Raw genomic sequence first — 17,229 nt, forward strand, 5'->3', positions numbered from 1 at the left:
GAAGAGGTAGCTGAGAGTTCTACATCTGGATGAGCAGACAGCAGAAAGAAAGAGAGAGACACAGGGACTAACTTGAGCTTTTGAAATGTCAAAGCCCACACCCAACGACACATTCCTTCCAACAAGGCCACACCTCCTAGTAGTGCCATTCCCTATGAGCCTATGAGGGGCATTTTCATTCACACCAACCCAATTGGCTCAATCCAGTCTCCTCTCTTGATGCATCTGAATGGGACAGGGGAGCCCTGGGGAAGCAGGATTGAGAAATAAACAGAAGTTTTAAACATCAGAAACTCTGGAGCAGGCAAAAGCCTTCCAGCCACAGAAACCATGTGAGTCAGGAGTCAGGGAAAGCTAGCCTATTTGGGGAGTGGACGGCTGAAAATGGCGGGTTCCAGCTGACCAGCTGACGGGAGGGCACAGAGCTGCTGTGAGGCCTCCAGCTTCTGGGATTCCCGGTTGAAAGAACAGCTGTCGCTTCTGTTCCCAGGATCCATCGAATTCCCACGGGGCCTGAGGTCATAGAATGAGTCTCTTCCTGGCAGCTCAGATTTGGGAAGGAGGAGGGTCATAGGGCGGCGGGGGTGGGGAGGATAGGGGGTGGTGGCATGGGATGCAAAGGCCTTTCCTGTTCCCTGGGAAGCGGACTACAAGCTACACTCACCTGCAACTATTTCCTTGGAAAATGAGCCCCAAGGAAGCGTTGCAACAAACTGAGCTGGTTCTCTGCTGTCCACAGGGGATGCATAGAGCTCCCACCTCCTTCCCACCCCTTCCAATCCCTGGACAGATAGTACCCACAGGGTGCTATGGCAAAACCAGAGTCTCGGCAAGTCTGGACCATTGGTTGGCACCTCATGAAGAAAGTGTTTGGTTTGAGTCAGGAGTGGGGTGGCAGCTGAGTCTTTCCAACTGCGCAAGTGAGTGGAGTGAGCGGTCATTAGAGGTGCCCTACCTAGGAATCAAGAGAAGTAGCTAAGGTCCATGAGTGCAAATGTGGCCAGATGGATCTAGAGGGATCTTTGAGCTGGTCTGGGACCGAAAGTTCCTTGGAGAAGCCACCCATTGAATTGACTTTTGGAAGAACTGATAACACCAAGCCTAATGACATGAGTTCAAATCCTAGAATCCACATTGTAGAAGGAGAGAACCCATGCTCCCACCTTGTCCTCTGACTTCCACACTTACACTGTGGCACACATGACCCCCCCCCATAAACAAACAAATAAGTCAATGAAATCTCCTTTAGAAAGACAGAAAGCAAACATACCTAGGAGCTGGGGAGTGCCTCGGTGGGTAAAAGCGGTTGCTACACAAACTTGAGGGCCTGAGTCGATCCCCAGCACCCCACACTGCAACCCAGCACTGTGCTGGGTGGAGACAGGAGGTGTGTGGGACTTGCTGGTCACCAGTCTAGCTCCAGGTTCAGTGAGAGACCCTGTCTCAAGTGAGAAACCCTGTCTCAAGTGAGAGACCCTGTCTCAAGTGAGAAACCCTGTCTCAAGTGAGAAACCCTGTCTCAAGGGAATGAGGTGAAGAGCAGCTGAGTAAGAGACCCACTGTCCTCTCGTAGCCTCTGTGTGCACGCATAGGCGTGTGCTCTCTCCCCACACCACATGAGAGGTAATAAAAGAAAGAAAAAGAATGAGAAAACCCAGCAAACTGCCACCCACAATGGAGGAGGGCCGGTCTTTCCTCTGGGGCCTGCTGAGAAACAGGAAATTCAGAGATTTCATGAACTAGTCACATGGTCACAAGGACCAGCAAAGGAGGCTGGGAAGTATAGCAATCACCCTAGATGTCATGGATCCTGCTGAAATGTACTTTATCACTATGAGAAATAATGAGAGTAAACATAGAAGGACACCCCCAGGCTGTGCCACAGCAGGGCACCAACAGAACCCACTCACTCTTGGTCCTGAGTTTACTGTGACTCACATGATTACTGGTAAATGCTTGCATTTACAAATAGATTGTTAGATCTCTTATTTTAAAATTTTGATTTGTGAATTTTTTTAGTTGAGGTGATTAAAATACTTTTTTTTTGGAGACAGTCTTGCTCTGTAGCCCAGCTGGTGTCAATCTTCAAACTTTTCATCCTTCTGACTCAGCCTCTAGAGTGTGGGGTCACAAGATTCTTGAGAACAGGAACTGTCTTTTTGCTTTGTTTTGATATCTTCCCACTTACAGATAGGATCTCATGTAGCCCAAGCTGGCCTAGAACTTCTTATCCTCCTGAATCCACCTCCTAAGTGATGGGATTATGGGTGTACACTACCATATTCATCAATCTCTCTCCGTCTGTCCGTCCATCCGTCCCTTCCTCCCTCCCTCTCTTTCTTCCTCTGTATTATCTGTCTGCTTGTCCATCACCTGTCTGTCTTTCCACCATCCATCCATCCATCCATCCATCCATCCATCCATCCATCCATCCATCATCTCCTCACTCTGTAGTCCGAGATAGCCTAATACTCTGTAAACCTTCTGCTCAGTCTTCACGTGCTGAGAGTCCAGATGTGAGCTCCCTCACCCAGCTCTCATGTCTGCCATACAGGCCCCCAACCACTGACCAGTAGGTGGAGTGGAATGAAAGAAAAAAGAATGAATCTTATCTCGGAAGTCCAGCAGAGTAGGTCTGGATAGATAAGAAGCCTTTCCCTAGAGAATGCTTTCCCTGATGTTCATTTTATAGACCACTGCAGTGAGTTATTCAGCCAACATCAGTTAAAGGAAAGCTTTGGACTTGGCTAAGAAGCCAAGAGAGAACTAATGGGTCTGATGTAATTGGGTACCAATAAAGTGGTACTATATGAATCAAGGCCATGAGAACTGCAGTGCAAACCCCATACAATTAGAGACTACCTCATCTGCTCCAGCTCTTTCACTTTGAATCATTTTATGGACACATAAGTTCCCACTGACATTGTCTGGTGATGTCATGGTGAGAATCCTGACAGCCATTAAATTTCTGGACAGAAGTCCAACAGGGCCAAAGCCACTCAGAAGGGATTGGGACACAAAACCATACAACCCACAAAGCCATGTGCACAAAGTTTGCAAAGTGAGCATGTCAGATACAAGACCCCTCTTCCCTGTCTGCTAGCAGCATTGTGGAACGAGTTGGAAGCCGGTTGGAGTATTTCCTCAGTGGCAGCAAAGCTCTTATAGGTAGTTCCACATGATATAACTTGTTCATCCATTCCATGCAGAACAGACTTACAAAGTAGCTTCTTCTTCATCTCTACTTTACAGGTGGGAAAATTGAGGCACAGGCAAGCTATGTTCACTGCCTGGGATCCTATAGCCTGCAGTGGCTGAGCTGGGATTTGAACCCAGGCCTTCCACACTAAAGCTCTCATCACCCTGTGCACTGCTTCAAGTTTGTTGTTTCCAGATTCCCTGCCTCCTGTTTTTCATGGTCTGGAGCAAAATAAGACACAGGAAGAGAAAGTTCATAAGGTTCCATTTACAGTGGAGTCTTATCTCACATGGCAGGGACATTTCAAAGCCAGCACTTAGAAAAAGAAAACTGTATGAAGTTCAAATTGCCTTCACTCTGTGGACAGAGGAGTCTGTGACACACACTCTTCAGAACCACTGCACAGCTGGCTTCAGTCTTGTGCGTCCCCGTGTAGATGGATTTCACTTCTGAATTCCATGAACACACAGTGGATTGCAGTGAGCTGCAGACGGCAGTGTTGGCCGGTGACTGAGATGAATGGATGTGTGCAGAGAGGGAAGGACAGAGGTGGAAGATAAGATAGGCTGGATGAGATGCGATGCTGAGCTCCAGGTGGCTCGCATACAGGACTGACAGTGGGGTTCTCTCAGTTTCTCTGGATGTTTGGGAGATTTTTAAATGTAATGTTGATAGAGAAATACTACACTTAAGATTCTCTTGGGAAGCTGCTGGCATTCATTTTCTCATTGGCTATAGCAGTCAAATTCTCTAGTATCAAAGCCAAATACTCACTGGTCGGGCATCTGGTGACCCCAAGGGACCAAGTGGTGTGAGTAATTCACAGCTGCTCTGGAAGTGATGGAGCTTCAGGAGGCGGGCCTAGAGGGGGGTCGCCAGGCCCACTGAGGGTGGATTACTGCCTCCTCTCCGGAATGGGTCTTGTAATTTATCTTAAGCACCAACTCATGACAGAGAGACAGAGGGGGATTGGGGAAAGGATGGAGGAGAGAGAGTAAAGATCACAGGGAAGCTCTGCCTGCCCATGTTAGAGCCGTGAACAGTGAGAAAGGCCAGCGTGTGCCAGAGTGCTCTGACCCTCTTGCCTGTCCCCACCTTCTGTCTGCTGTCTGTTACCCGGTGGGAGAATCTGTAAGAGGCGGGGCCTTGACTTAGTTCCCCTTTCTGTTGCTATGGTAAGATACTCTGACAGAAGCAACTTAATGAAGGGTTTATTTAGACTCACAATTCTGGGGTTCAGTCCTCCGTGGGGGAAGTCAAGGCAGCAGGAACTGATGTAGCAAGTCGCATGGCATCTTCACAGGAGACCACAGCCCTTGGCATGGTGTCACCTACAGTTAAGGTGGGTTTTCCTATCCAATCTAGAAACTCCCCCACCGACACACCCACAGGCCAACCTAACCTAGACAGACCCTCACAGGCTCCTCTTCCAGGCTGTTCCAGGTCTGCTGAGTAAACCACCAATATTAACCATCGCAGGGCCAGCAGAACAACTTAAGGCTATAAAATGGCCTGAATTCCCCCCCCAACCCTCCCTCCTTTCCCTCCATCCTTCCCTCTCTCCTCCTTCATGACCACAAAGTAAGCAGTTTAGACTTGCCACATGCTCCCACTGTCATGTATGGCCACAGTCCCAGAACACTGAAACTGTGAGCCAGAGGAAACATTTTCTCTTTCTAAGTCGATTGTCTCTGGTCTTTGTTACTGTAAAGGAAAGCGGACTCATGGGTGACTAATACTTAGTGATTTCCAGTTTCCTTCACTGTGGCCCTGAAAACAACTTCCTACTGAGGTCACTGAGAGAAAAGGGGTGATGTGTCCAAACCTTGGGAACAACTCAGACAGGTACATAGGTTCCTGAGGGGCCTCACAACTGATTTCTAGGTGTGCTTGATTGTTTTATGTCAACTTGACGCAAGCTAAAGTCATCTGAGAAAAGGAGATCACTAGAAAATGCCTCCATAAGAATGGGCCATAGGCCAGGCGGTGGTGACACACGCCTTTAATCCCAGCACTGGGAGGCAGAGGCAGGTGAATCTCTGTGAGTTCAAGGCCAGCCTGAGCTACCAAGTGAGTTCTAGGACAGCCAAGGCTACACAGAGAAATCCTGTCTCAAAAAACTAAACAAGACAAAAATAAGCAAACAAACAAAAGATTGGGCTATAGGTAAGCCTGTAGGGCATTTTTTAATTTAGTAATTGATGGGGGAGTGTCCAGTCCATTGTGGGTGGTGCCCTTCCTGGGCTGGTAGTCCTGGGTTCTATAACAAAGCAGACTGAACAAGCCATGAGGAGCAAACCAGTAAACAGCACTCCTCCATGGCTTCTGCATCAGCTACTGCCTCCAGGTTTCCGCCCTGCTTGAGTTCCTGTCCTGACTTCCTTTGATGACGAACTATGATGTGGAAGCATAAACTAAATAAACCCTTTCCCCTCCCACTTGCTTTTTGGGCATGATGCTTCATCACAGCAACAGAAACCCTAACTATGACATAGGGAATTATTTCAAGGCACCTTACTAGTTTTGAGCCTCTGTCCACCTGGTCCCCACCCTGAGTGACCTGGGCTGAGTGCACAACTCTCGCTTGCTCCCACACATGTGGTTTTCCTGGAGTGTTTGAATCTGTTGCAATTCCATTTTCATTGGAGCAACTGTTTTACCCAGATGCTATTTCTTCATCCTCCAGTACCAACCTCTCCCATCGTCACTCCTGAAGGCTTTGGCCCTTCTCTATCCCCTCCCACTGCCTAACTGTGCTGTAGGGTTAGTGGGAGTCAGGTGCCCATGCTGGCAGCCACAGTATCAAGCTTGCTCGTGGCCACTTAAGCTGCCCAGAGCCTAAGCACCTTGTCTGTCACTCCCAGCTCCAGCCATCAGCTTGGAAACTGCCAGGCTGTCTTTGTGCACCTTACACTTGAACACAGAGGCCCTGCAGGCTTGCTCCTTTGTGGAGGGCAACTGTGAGGAAGAAGAGGTGCGTTTGGCTGTCTTTTTATAGTCCTCTGCAAAGGTCAGGCTTTGTTTTGCAGCTGGAAATGGCCCACACCATACTGTGTGCATAAAAGGGATGGATTATCAGCCTGCCTTCCCATCAGGCCTGTGCTGAGCACGTAATCTGCCTTCCTTTTCTTGGGCAAAACCACCTAAGGTTCAATTTGATGAGTTTTATTTCTGCCCCTGCATGAAGGGCTGTCCCAACACCAGTCTCTTTTAGAAGGCGGTGTTAGCCAGCTTTCCATGATAATCATAAAAATACCTGGGACAGAGAATTTACAAAGTCAAAAGGTTAATTCAGGCTCAAGGTTTTAGAGGTTCAGACTGTGGCGGGTTGGTCCTCATTCCTGTCAAGCCTGTGGTGAAGGCAGCGCATCCTGCTAGGGAGCATTGGAGAGCAGAAATGATGCCCTGGGACGGGGTGGGTGATGGGGTGGTGTGAGGAAGTGAAAGGGAGGAGAAAGTGAAAGTGTGTGTGTGTGTGTGTGTGTGTGTGTGTGTGTGTGTGTGTGTCTTTTCCAAAGACACACCCCCAAAGACAGATAGCCTCCAGCTAGGCTCCACCCCTTAAAGGTCCTGCTGTGCCTGGAAACTAAACTGGTATGGAGTGAGCATTTGAGGACTTTTATCCAAACCCCAGTAGAGACCAGGAATGACACCTGCCTATCAGACATCTTGGATGCCCAATTTGTTTTACTTTAACTATGGAAAGGTGTGTTGCACTTTTTTATGCTGCATTTGTTTAATTATATAAAGATGTGGTGCTGTTTCATCTTGCCTGCCCAAGGCACCTGATTGGTTTAATAAAAAGCTGAGTGGACAATAGCTAGGCAGGAGAGGGACAGGTGGGGCTGGTGGGCAGAGGGAATAAGTAGGAGAAGAAATCTAGGCTCAAGGAATGAGAGAGAATGAGGGAGAAAAAGAGGGAGATGCCCAGGGCCAGAAGCCAGGCAGCTGCCAGACAGACAGACACAGAAGAAACAGAAAAGTAGAACATATGGAATGAAAGAAAGCTAAAAAGCCCTGAGGCAAAACATAGATGAAGAGAAACAGGTTAAAACAAGAGCTAAGATAAGGCCGAGCATTCATGATTAATAACAAGTCTCTGTGTCATGATTTGGGAGCTGGTTCATGGACCAAAAGAAAGCCCAATAGACCAATTTGTGTCATACACTGTACGAAATGGGCATCTGATCTGCATGAGAAAGACATCACATGTAAACTGGTTTCAGCTACCCACAGCCATGCGGAGGAACAGAGAAGGACAGTCTATATGTCCCGAGTTCCCTAAGGACTTTGGCTCACGGACAGGCTGGCAGATGATTCCTTCAGTGTTGTGACTGAACACACACTGCCTGATACCTGCAGTGTGTCGTCCTCTGTTGGAGATTCTCGGAGCACACTCAGTTAACAAAACAAAGACCTCATTACCATTCACATGATGTTTCCAGTTTAGGAAATAATACATGGGCAATGAAATTTATTTTCCCAACTCAGATTTGATGGCAGGAAAGTGGTTGCAAGGATAATTGAATTGGGACAACAGACACGGATCACAAATCATAGTGAGTACATATGTGTATGTTCGTGTATAGACGTGTGGATGGCATGTGCATGTGTGTGTGCGTGAACATGTAATGCCCCAGGATGCAAGTGAATTAGTTACTTTTGCATACACCTGGCAGAAATAACTCCCAGAAGGTTTCTTCCTGCTCATGGCTGTGGAGAATCCACTGCCAGACGTGCCGGGCTCTGTCTGTGGTGCTGAGAGCGTGAGATGCAGGTTTCCATAGCGTGGAAGAAAGGCCAGAACCAGGGGGCAGGCCTGGCTGCCAAAGGGGCAGGCAGGCCCCACATCCTTCAGGCACCACCACGAGCTGGGGACTGAGAGCTTGGCCCATGAGCCTGTAGAGGACATTTCAGATTTAGGGGTGTTGGGGCCCCCCAAAGGCAATCCCCTCTCATTGCCTCCTGGCTGCCACAGTGTGAACAACTTGTTTGCCACCAACTCCCTGTCACAGACCCCACAGCAGTGGAGCCAGCCAGGCACAGGGTGAGCTCTCTGAGACCGTGGGCTATTGTCCTCTCCTCTATTTGATGGCGTCAATATTTTGTCACAGTGACAGAAAGGCAACCCTGGGGCCACCCCTCCACCTTCCCTCTCATCGAGGCCTGATTTGGAGTAATGGCCTTTTGCAGGACATTTTCTGATCTTCTCCTGTGGACACCACGGTATCTATCCCTCAAACACTTAAGGTGGATAGCCACACCCTTCCTCTTCATCCAAACACGTAGATGAAAAACACATTTTATGTCCCTGGACTGTTGGCCAAAACCCATCACTTCCTATGTCCTAATTTCACACTCAGTGATCCTCCAGCTAATTCAAAGAGTTTCATGACCCTCTGATGCATGAGTGAAGTCATTGGAAAATAGAGCAATTCTGGAAGGGTGTGGGACAGTGACTTTGTGGGTTGAGAATGACCCTTCAAACCCTTTCTACCTGTCAAGGAAACAGAATTAAAGACCAGTGCAAGGAGGTAAAATTTCTGTTTTAAGGATGAATTCACACCAAGAGTGGGCTGCAGGCAGAGTGGAGGGTGAACTTGGATTTTGGTTAGACCAGTGGTTCTCAACCTTCCTAACTCTGTGACCCTTTAATACAGTTCCTCATGCTGTTGTGACCCCCCAACCATAAAATTATTTTCATTGCTATTTCATAACTAATCTGCTACTGTTATGAATTGTAATGTAAATATTTTTGGAGATAGAGGTTTGCCAAAGGAGTTGTGACCCACAGGCTTAAAACTGCTGGGTTAGACACTCGGGCAGGTCTTTTCATTCCTGAGTCTGGGGCTCCACCTGGACCAGGGAAGATGCTAACAAAATGCTTTTGCATAAAAAAATTTTTTCCTTACCCCAAACCTGTCAGTTCCCTACTCTATCAGAAGTAAAAAAAACATCCAAGATAAGCCAGTGTTTTGATACTTTGAATCCTAAAGCCCACACAGACAGCTGACCCAGCCCTTAGGAAGCCAGGCAGGTGGCATGCTCTCTTATTTAGACTTTGTGTTCTGCAGGGCCTTCAACTGGTGGGGTATGGTCCACCTGCTGTATTCAGCTCACCCATTCACCCTGGTTAGTCATATCCAGAAACTTGCTCCTAGGAACACACATGCATTGACCAAACATATTGGCACCTCATGGCCTACTCAAGCTGACATATAAAATGAACCATTCCAGGTCTTTGGGCTGGAGAGCTGCTTTCTGTAAAATTGGGACCTTGGCAAAAAGGGGATACACACTCAAGAAGGAGACTTGAAGGAGGTGAGACCTGAAGGCAGTGAGACCTTAGGGAGGTGAGAACTGAGGGAGGTGAGACCTGAAGGAAGTGAGACCTGGAGGAGGTGAGACCTGAAGGAAGTGAGACCTGGAGGAGGTGAGACCTGAGGGAGGTGACACTTGAGGGAGGTGAGACCTGAAGGAGGTGAGACCTGAGGGAGGTGAGACCTGGAGGAGGTGAGACCTGGAGGAGGTGAGACCTGAGGGAGGTGAGACCTGAGGGAGGTGAGACCTGAGGGAGGTGAGACCTGGAGGAGGTGAGACCTGAAGGAGGTGAGACCTGAAGGAGGTGAGACCTGAAGGAAGTGAGACCTGGAGGAGGTGAGACCTGAAGGAAGTGAGACCTGGAGGAGGTGAGACCTGGAGGAGGTGAGACCTAAGGGAAGTGACACTTGAGGGAGGTGAGACCTGAAGGAAGTGAGACCTGAGGGAGGTGAGACCTGGAGGAGGTGAGACCTGAAGGAGGTGAGACCTAAGGGAGGTGACACTTGAGGGAGGTGAGACCTGAAGGAAGTACCTAGTTGGAAGAAGGAGGTCTGGGGGGCGAGGGATATATATAGCCCCAGCTCCTTGTGCTTCCTGGCCATCATGATGTGAACTGCTCAACACTCCCACCCCCATGGTGGACTGACAGTGCAGAAACTGTGATCCAAAACAAGCCCGTCCTCCCTTGGTGTGCACCTCCTGGGTAACCTGGGGAGAGTGAGGAGCACAGTAACTCACACACGGATCAAGCTGTACCCCAATAAAGGACCCCGGGTTCTTCCTGTAGTGGAGCTCTTAACTTCCAATAGGCACAAAGGTCAGATTTCTGTGGCCCTTCTAAATGGCATATGTGAATTCACATTCGGAAATTATTCTGTTCCACAGCCTTAGAACAAGGCATACTCTTGACTTAATTATCCCTTTAATGGCCATGTGGCCTTATCTACACACACACACACACACACACACACACACACACACACACACACACACACACAGCATCAGCGAGTAAGCATGGGAGTCTGCATCTCAACATAATATTTCATTATTGGGAAGAAGCAGCTTGGGAGTTGGGCTCTGAAAATACCGAACAAAAAGCTGTCCCCTCCTGCAGCAGACAGGAGCAGCGAGGCTACTCATTGTCTCCACCTGGTGAAGACAATGGAATGTGTTTCCAGCCGATGAGGCATCAAAAGGGCTGGAGAAGAATTGCAAAAACAGGCCCCTTCTGCACAGAAAATAGTGGGAAAGTAGGACAGTGGAGACCTGCCTCAGCCGAGAAAGCAGCCTGCAAAGCAGAGGGGATGCGGACCGGGGGGGGGGGGGGGGGGGGAATGGGATGCGGCCGAGGGGATGCGGCAGTGGAGGGCAGACAGAGGTGGTCCTGGAATTATCTTTTATGCATCAACCTGGCTTGCACTTCTGAGCTCCTACATTGATTTTAAAATATATTCATCCCCAGGCTGGTCCTGGGAACCTCTGCTTCAGTCGGCAGAGCGAGTAGTCTGTGGTGCTTGCCTCAAGTTGATTCTGATATGCCGCCGGCTTAGTTGAAAGTCAAGGACGAAGCATCTGAAATTCTGTGTAACCCTAGAAAGATGACTGGACTCCTTTCTTTCTTTCTTTCTCTCTCTCTCTTCTTTCCCTTCCTTCCTTCCTTCCTTCCTTCCTTCCTTCCTTCCTTCCTTCCTCCCTCCCTCCCTCCCTCCCTCCTTCCCTCCCTCCCTCGTCTCTTTCTTTCTTTCATTCTTTCTTTCTCTCTTGTTTTTCAAGACAGGGTTTCTCTGTGTAGTTTTGGTGCCTGTCCTGGATCTCACTCCATAGTCCAGGCTGGCCTTGAACTCACAGAGATCTGCCTGGCTCTGCCTCCCGAGTGCTGGCATTAAAGGCGTGTACCACCACCGCCCAGCCTGAACTCATTCTTTTTTTTTTCTTTCTTTTCTTTTCTTTTTCTTTTTCTTTTTCTTTTTTTGTGGGATAACCAATGCTTTGCTACTTCTTTTTTTTTTTATTATGCAGATGCCAGTTTGTGGGGGGTTGTGTGTGAGTTCACATGCTGCAGAGTTCAGATGAGGTCAGAGGTATTGGATCACCTAGTGCTGGAGTTACTGGTAATTGTGAGCTGCTGGAAATGGATTCTGGGAACTGAACTCAGGTCCTCTGGAAGAGCAGGGTGATCTCTTAATTGCTGAGCCATGTTTCCAGCCCTTGAAATATATATATATATTTTAATGCCCAATGCCGTTTATTGAAGGAGGAAGGAGGTCTTAAATACAGGCTTACAGCACAATGGGAGAACCCCAGAAGGCAGAAGTTCGCTACTGATGTTTTACAATCTTAAAGGTAGATACGATGGTTAATATTGTCAATAGCTTCCAGAGTCACCTAGGAGACAGGGCTCTGGACATGCCTGTGTGGTTAAGGGAGCTTCTAGATTGGGTTAGCTTATGAGGGAGTGTTAATATTCTGACCCGCCCCTCGGGGCTGCCTTGCATCCTGATATAAAAGTATAAAAGCCTGGCCGGTGGTGGTGGTGGTGGTGGTGGCGGCGGCGGCGGCGGCGGCGGCGGCGGCGGCGGCGGCGGCGGCACACGCCTTTAATCCCAGCACTCGGGAGGCAGAGCCAGGCGGATCTTTGTGAGTTCCAGGCCAGCCTGGTCTACAGAGTGAGATCCAGGAAAGACACAAAGCTACACAGAGAAACCCTGTCTCGAAAAACAAAACAAAACAAACAAAAGCCTGATTTAAGGAAACCCCCTCCCTTCTTCTTCTCTCTTTCACTCCCCCTCTCTCCATTCCCATGAGGTGTGCACCCTCGACCCCTCGACCCCTTGACCCCTTCCTCTCTCTTCTTTCTGTCTCTCTCTCCCTATCTTTCTCTCTATCTTTCTAATAAACTCTCTCCACGTGGAGGCAGCGCCTGGGTGTGAGTGACTACGTTCACGAGCCGCCGCCCGCCACTACATCTGCCCAGCACGTTTCCCTCATGTGTGGGACTCCCTGGTCCGGCCAGCTGGGGGTCCCCAGTGAGCAGTATCCTAAGAGGGAGTGTCTAGATTGAGGTGGAAAGACCTTCCTAACTGTAGGCACCATTCGGTGGGGTGGGGTTCTGCCCTTATTATGCCCAGATCGTGGGGACCCCAAAAAGACCACCACAGAGACTGAATCCTGTATGTAAAAGCAAAGAGCCTTTTATCATAGCAGAGGTTGGGGTGAGAGGATTTCTAGGGTTCAGGGTCCCGATTGGCTGACATTTGTCTAGGGGTATAGGGGAGGTTTGGAATGTCAGGTATTTCCTTTTCCTGGGTCCAGGTGTTATCTGCCAGAAGCTGTGTCTGGGCCTCAGGTACTTCCCCTTAGATACAGGCCCTCCCTGGGTGGGGTCAGCTTATGGCTTTTCCTGGGTCCAGGTGTTGCGTGCCAGAAGCTGCCCGTCATGGCAGCTGCGTGGTCAAGCTGTTTTGCCCCCCCCCCCCCCCCACACACACACTTATTAAGGAGAGCGAGCAGCAAGCAGCAGCTCTCTGCTCCTGACTTCGGGTGCAATGTGATCAGCCACCTCCAGTTCCCACAGCCAGGCCTTCCCCACCATGATGGACTGTATCCTCAAACTGTGAGCCAAAAGAATCCTTTCTCCCGCGTGTGGCTTTTGCCAGGGTATTTTTTTATCACCACAACAGAGCAACAGAGAGAGTACCTAAGACAGACAGCAGCACAAAGAATTGAGAAATTCTCAGAAACAAAACAACAAAACACAGCAGGAAAAAAAAATCAAAAGCATTTGGGAAGAGAAAGGCTGAGACCCGGTTGTGGAGCTGGCAGGCTTGGCCACCCCTGGGCTTGGGTTTGGGTGCTGGTGGGCCACCATCCTCCTTCCTTCAGAGGCTCACAGGAAGTTCCCAGGTGCTCACCAGCTCAGGACTTCATTTCTGACTTGCAGCTGTCTGTGTCCTTCACCTTGGGTCTTTGAGTCCACCTGTTTGTTTACCTTAGATTCATTTACAGATGTGGGCTGAGAGCTCAACTCCAGATGCTGGGAGATGGTGAAGAGGCAAGTAACAAACAGGTTAGGTGCCGGGCAGGGGGAGGGGTAACGGGGTGCGGAGCGGACAGACAGGGGAGATGAGGGCTATAAGGTTGGGGGGGGGGGTACAGAGGCATGTACCAGGGCAGCTGAGCCAATGAATGGGACAAAGTTTATGTGAGAGTCAGGGGTGTGCAGGGAGAGCAGGATCCATCAGCTGCTGCCTGGCGCTGGAATTTGGTACCCCGCAGGGAAGACCTAGACAGGGACTAACTGGCCGCTCCCCTATTGTCGTCTCTCTCCCTTTTCTGAAAATGCAAATGAATCCACCAGTACAGGACACCCAAGCTATGTGGGCAGCGCCGGCTGGAACACGCCAGCTCACCCTCTCATCAGGCAAGGCTCTGGTGTGGCATTCGGGGATGCTCTCCTTTCGAGATCGAAGGATGGGATTGCCAGGGCGAAGTTATTATCCACCTTGTGGCGGTTCCCTGGCTCTCTTAGGTGCCTTCACCCAAGCCATCTGGAACCTCCTACGGCGGCCACAGTCCCACCTCGGGCTCCGCTCGGTGCGCGCGCGCCCTCTGGAGGCCACCGGCGTGGCGGACCGTCCTCGGGGAGGCATCCAGGCGTGGTCCAGCCAGGCTGTGGTGTTGGCAAAGGGCCCTTGAGCTGCGGACAACCCCGGGGAGCACTGAAGACCTGCTATAAAAGGCCGACTTTATGTGTTTACTTGTTGATTTCACTTTCCCCGAGTAGGCTAGGTCGTGCTTCCTTTTCCCCTAACCAAGGAGCAAGCCTTGTTATGGAGGTATTTGCGAGGTCCTGGGGTGAGGCTCAAAGAGTGTGAGTCTCCTACAGAGTGAAACCTTTGCACCATAGGGGCTGGACATGTAGTTCCTTAGCTCCACAGCAAGGCCGCCAGAAGACACCAACAAAAGCCCCACCTTGAGCTGCAAGTTCAGGTGGTTCCCCGAAACACCCACAGGGCCGGGCAGAAGAGAAGTTAGGTTCATAGAGAGCCAGTGGTGGCGCTGTCAGCCTCCACCGAGATGCGCACCATTATTCCACCCACGTCTAGTGTGGTCTACCAAGGAATCATGGGAGCACGGACAACTTAGAGGTGGCTGTACCACTGAGAAAAGTCTCTCCTGAAGTAACTATTAGCCAGGGAAGGTAAGCACTACCACACAGAAACTACCAAGGAACCTGTGGAAGTCCTGACACCACAGTTGGCCAGGATGGAGATTCTGACAGGGCTGAGGGCGCACCCCCAAACTGCATTTGCCACCTCCTCTCAGGTTGGTGTCCCCCGCTGTGTAGAATGAGGAGGAATGGGGGGGCATGCAGAGAAGCCTAGCTCAGCGGCCTGTGGAAGCACAGCGCCCTCAGGGACAGCTCTTCCATCATCGTGGCATCAGCCCCGGGATCTGTCCAACTTTAAATCCTATTTCCCTGAAAGGTCAGAGTGGAAAAGAAAGGGAGCCCTGTGCCTTCGTGAGGACACACTGCCAAGGATTAATGGCGAGGCGGGGAGTCAGAGCCTCCCTGGCCTTGTTCTGGAAGCTCTCAGAAGCATCAAGCACCAGCCCTTCATTTTGAAGGGGAGGCCAAACAAACAGCAGCTGACTGTGAAATCCCTTCTCGTGGCTAAGACGCCTGGCTTAAGCGCTGAAACAGAAAGACCAGAGCCGGCACTGGAATCTTAGAAGACATTCTCCACACCTCTGCCCAGCCCTGGAGAAGCAGAGACCGGAGGACTTTTGGAGCCACATGGCCTGCCAGTCCAGCTGAATCCATTGGCTCCAGGTTCAGTGAGAGACCTGTCTCCAAGAGTAAGGCGCAGAGTGTGACAGAGAAAGACAGCCACCAGGGACCTCTTGCCTCTCCAGGCCCCCACCCTGACTCACAAACACCAAACCCATGCATGCAGTCTGTTAACAGCCTGGATTGAAACTCGCTTTCAAATACAGCATAGGACTGTATAATTTTATTTTTATTTCTGTGGCAGAAAATCTACACTGTTGAACTCAGTGCACATGCTTGAACAACAGGCACCACCAATTCTAGAACATTCTTATGATCTCCCCCCCCCACCCCGCCCTCAGCAATAGATATCTATTGGGAGTTACTTCTTTTCTCCCATCCCCCACTCCAGCCCCAGCACCCACCAATTTCCCCATCTCTGTGACTGGCCTGTTCTGGACATACACAAATAAAGTTGTAAGTGGCTTCAGTCACTGAAAGTGTGTTGGAAACTGTGGGAAAATCTCAATGTGACATTGCCATTTAACCAGTTGTAAACAGTTCAGGGTATCAACATCAGCATCCCTCCCCAGGACTCTATTCTTCTGTACTGAATCCCTGTAGGCAACCATGTTTTAAGGTTCATCCATGTGATAGCAGGGACTCATACCTCATTCCTGTTGATAGCTGAATAATACTCCATTTTCTGTAGAGACCATTCTTCACTCAGTTTATCAACTGATGGGCATTTGAGCTGCTAGGTATTATGCTGCCATGCATGTTCATGTACAAGTATGTGAATGTGTTTTCCTTTCTGTATAACTAACCCAGGGTATGTTAACATGACTGAGGAATTGCCAGGCTGCGTCCCTAAGTAGCTGTAGCAGTGGCCTCATGACTAGTAGTACCTGAAGGTTGCGGTTTCTCTGCATCCTCACCAATGCTTCCTATTGGATTTCCTTTATGACTAATGATTGCAAAAATTCTTTCTTAGCTGATCATCCACGCAAACGCTATCTCCTCTGGAGAAATGCCTATTCAAATTCTTTGCCTGATTTTCAATTGGGTATTTCTTTTTATTGAATTGTAGGTGTTCTTTGTGTATTCCTTTTGCGGGGAAGGGGTTCAAAACAAGGTCTCTCTACATAGGCCTGGCTGTCCTAGAACTTGCTATGTAGACCAGGTTGGCCTTGAACTCAGAGATCGGCTTGCCTTTGCCTCCTGAGTGCTGAGATTAAAGGCAGGCCTGGCTTCTAGAAACAAGTGTTATATCAGATACATAATTTGCAAACACCTTTCATCTCCTACATTTTTTTCAGTCTTGACTTCTATGGTATAGGTTTTTAGCTTTGGTGGAGACCAGTGACTTGGATTTCATTGTTTTGTGGTAGGTGTGGTAGGGATTCAAACCCAGGACCTGACATCCATCAGGCAAGTGTTCTGCCACTGACCTGCACCCCCTAGCCTCTTGTCTTCCTCTTCTACCTGCCCTTCTGATGTCCTATCTCAGAATTAAGGTGGCCTGATTCAAGGTCACACATACAGGCATATTTTCTCCTCAAAGCCTTGCGTTTGGGCACCACCAGATGGTCTGTAAGCTTGTCTGTGGAACATGGTCTGTAGGCTTGTCTGTGGAACACTTTCTTGATTGATGATTGATGGGGGCGGGGTCCATTGTAGGTGGTGCCTCCCCTGGGCTGAAAGCAGGCTGAGCAAGCCATGAGGAACCAGCCCATAGATGGTGTTCATCCATGGCCTCTGCATCAGCTCCTGCCTCCCGGCTCTCACCTTGAGTTCTCACAAGGATGGACTGTGACTGGGATGTGTAAGCCAAACCAGCCCTTTCCTCCTCAGGTTGCTTTTGTTTTTATTGCAGCAATGGAAAGTAAACTAAAACACGTGTACATTCTTAGTGGATTTTAACTTAATTTTTATAGAT

The sequence above is a fragment of the Peromyscus maniculatus genome, chromosome 1, assembly GCF_049852395.1.
Source record: "Peromyscus maniculatus bairdii isolate BWxNUB_F1_BW_parent chromosome 1, HU_Pman_BW_mat_3.1, whole genome shotgun sequence".
NCBI lineage: Eukaryota > Metazoa > Chordata > Mammalia > Rodentia > Cricetidae > Peromyscus > Peromyscus maniculatus.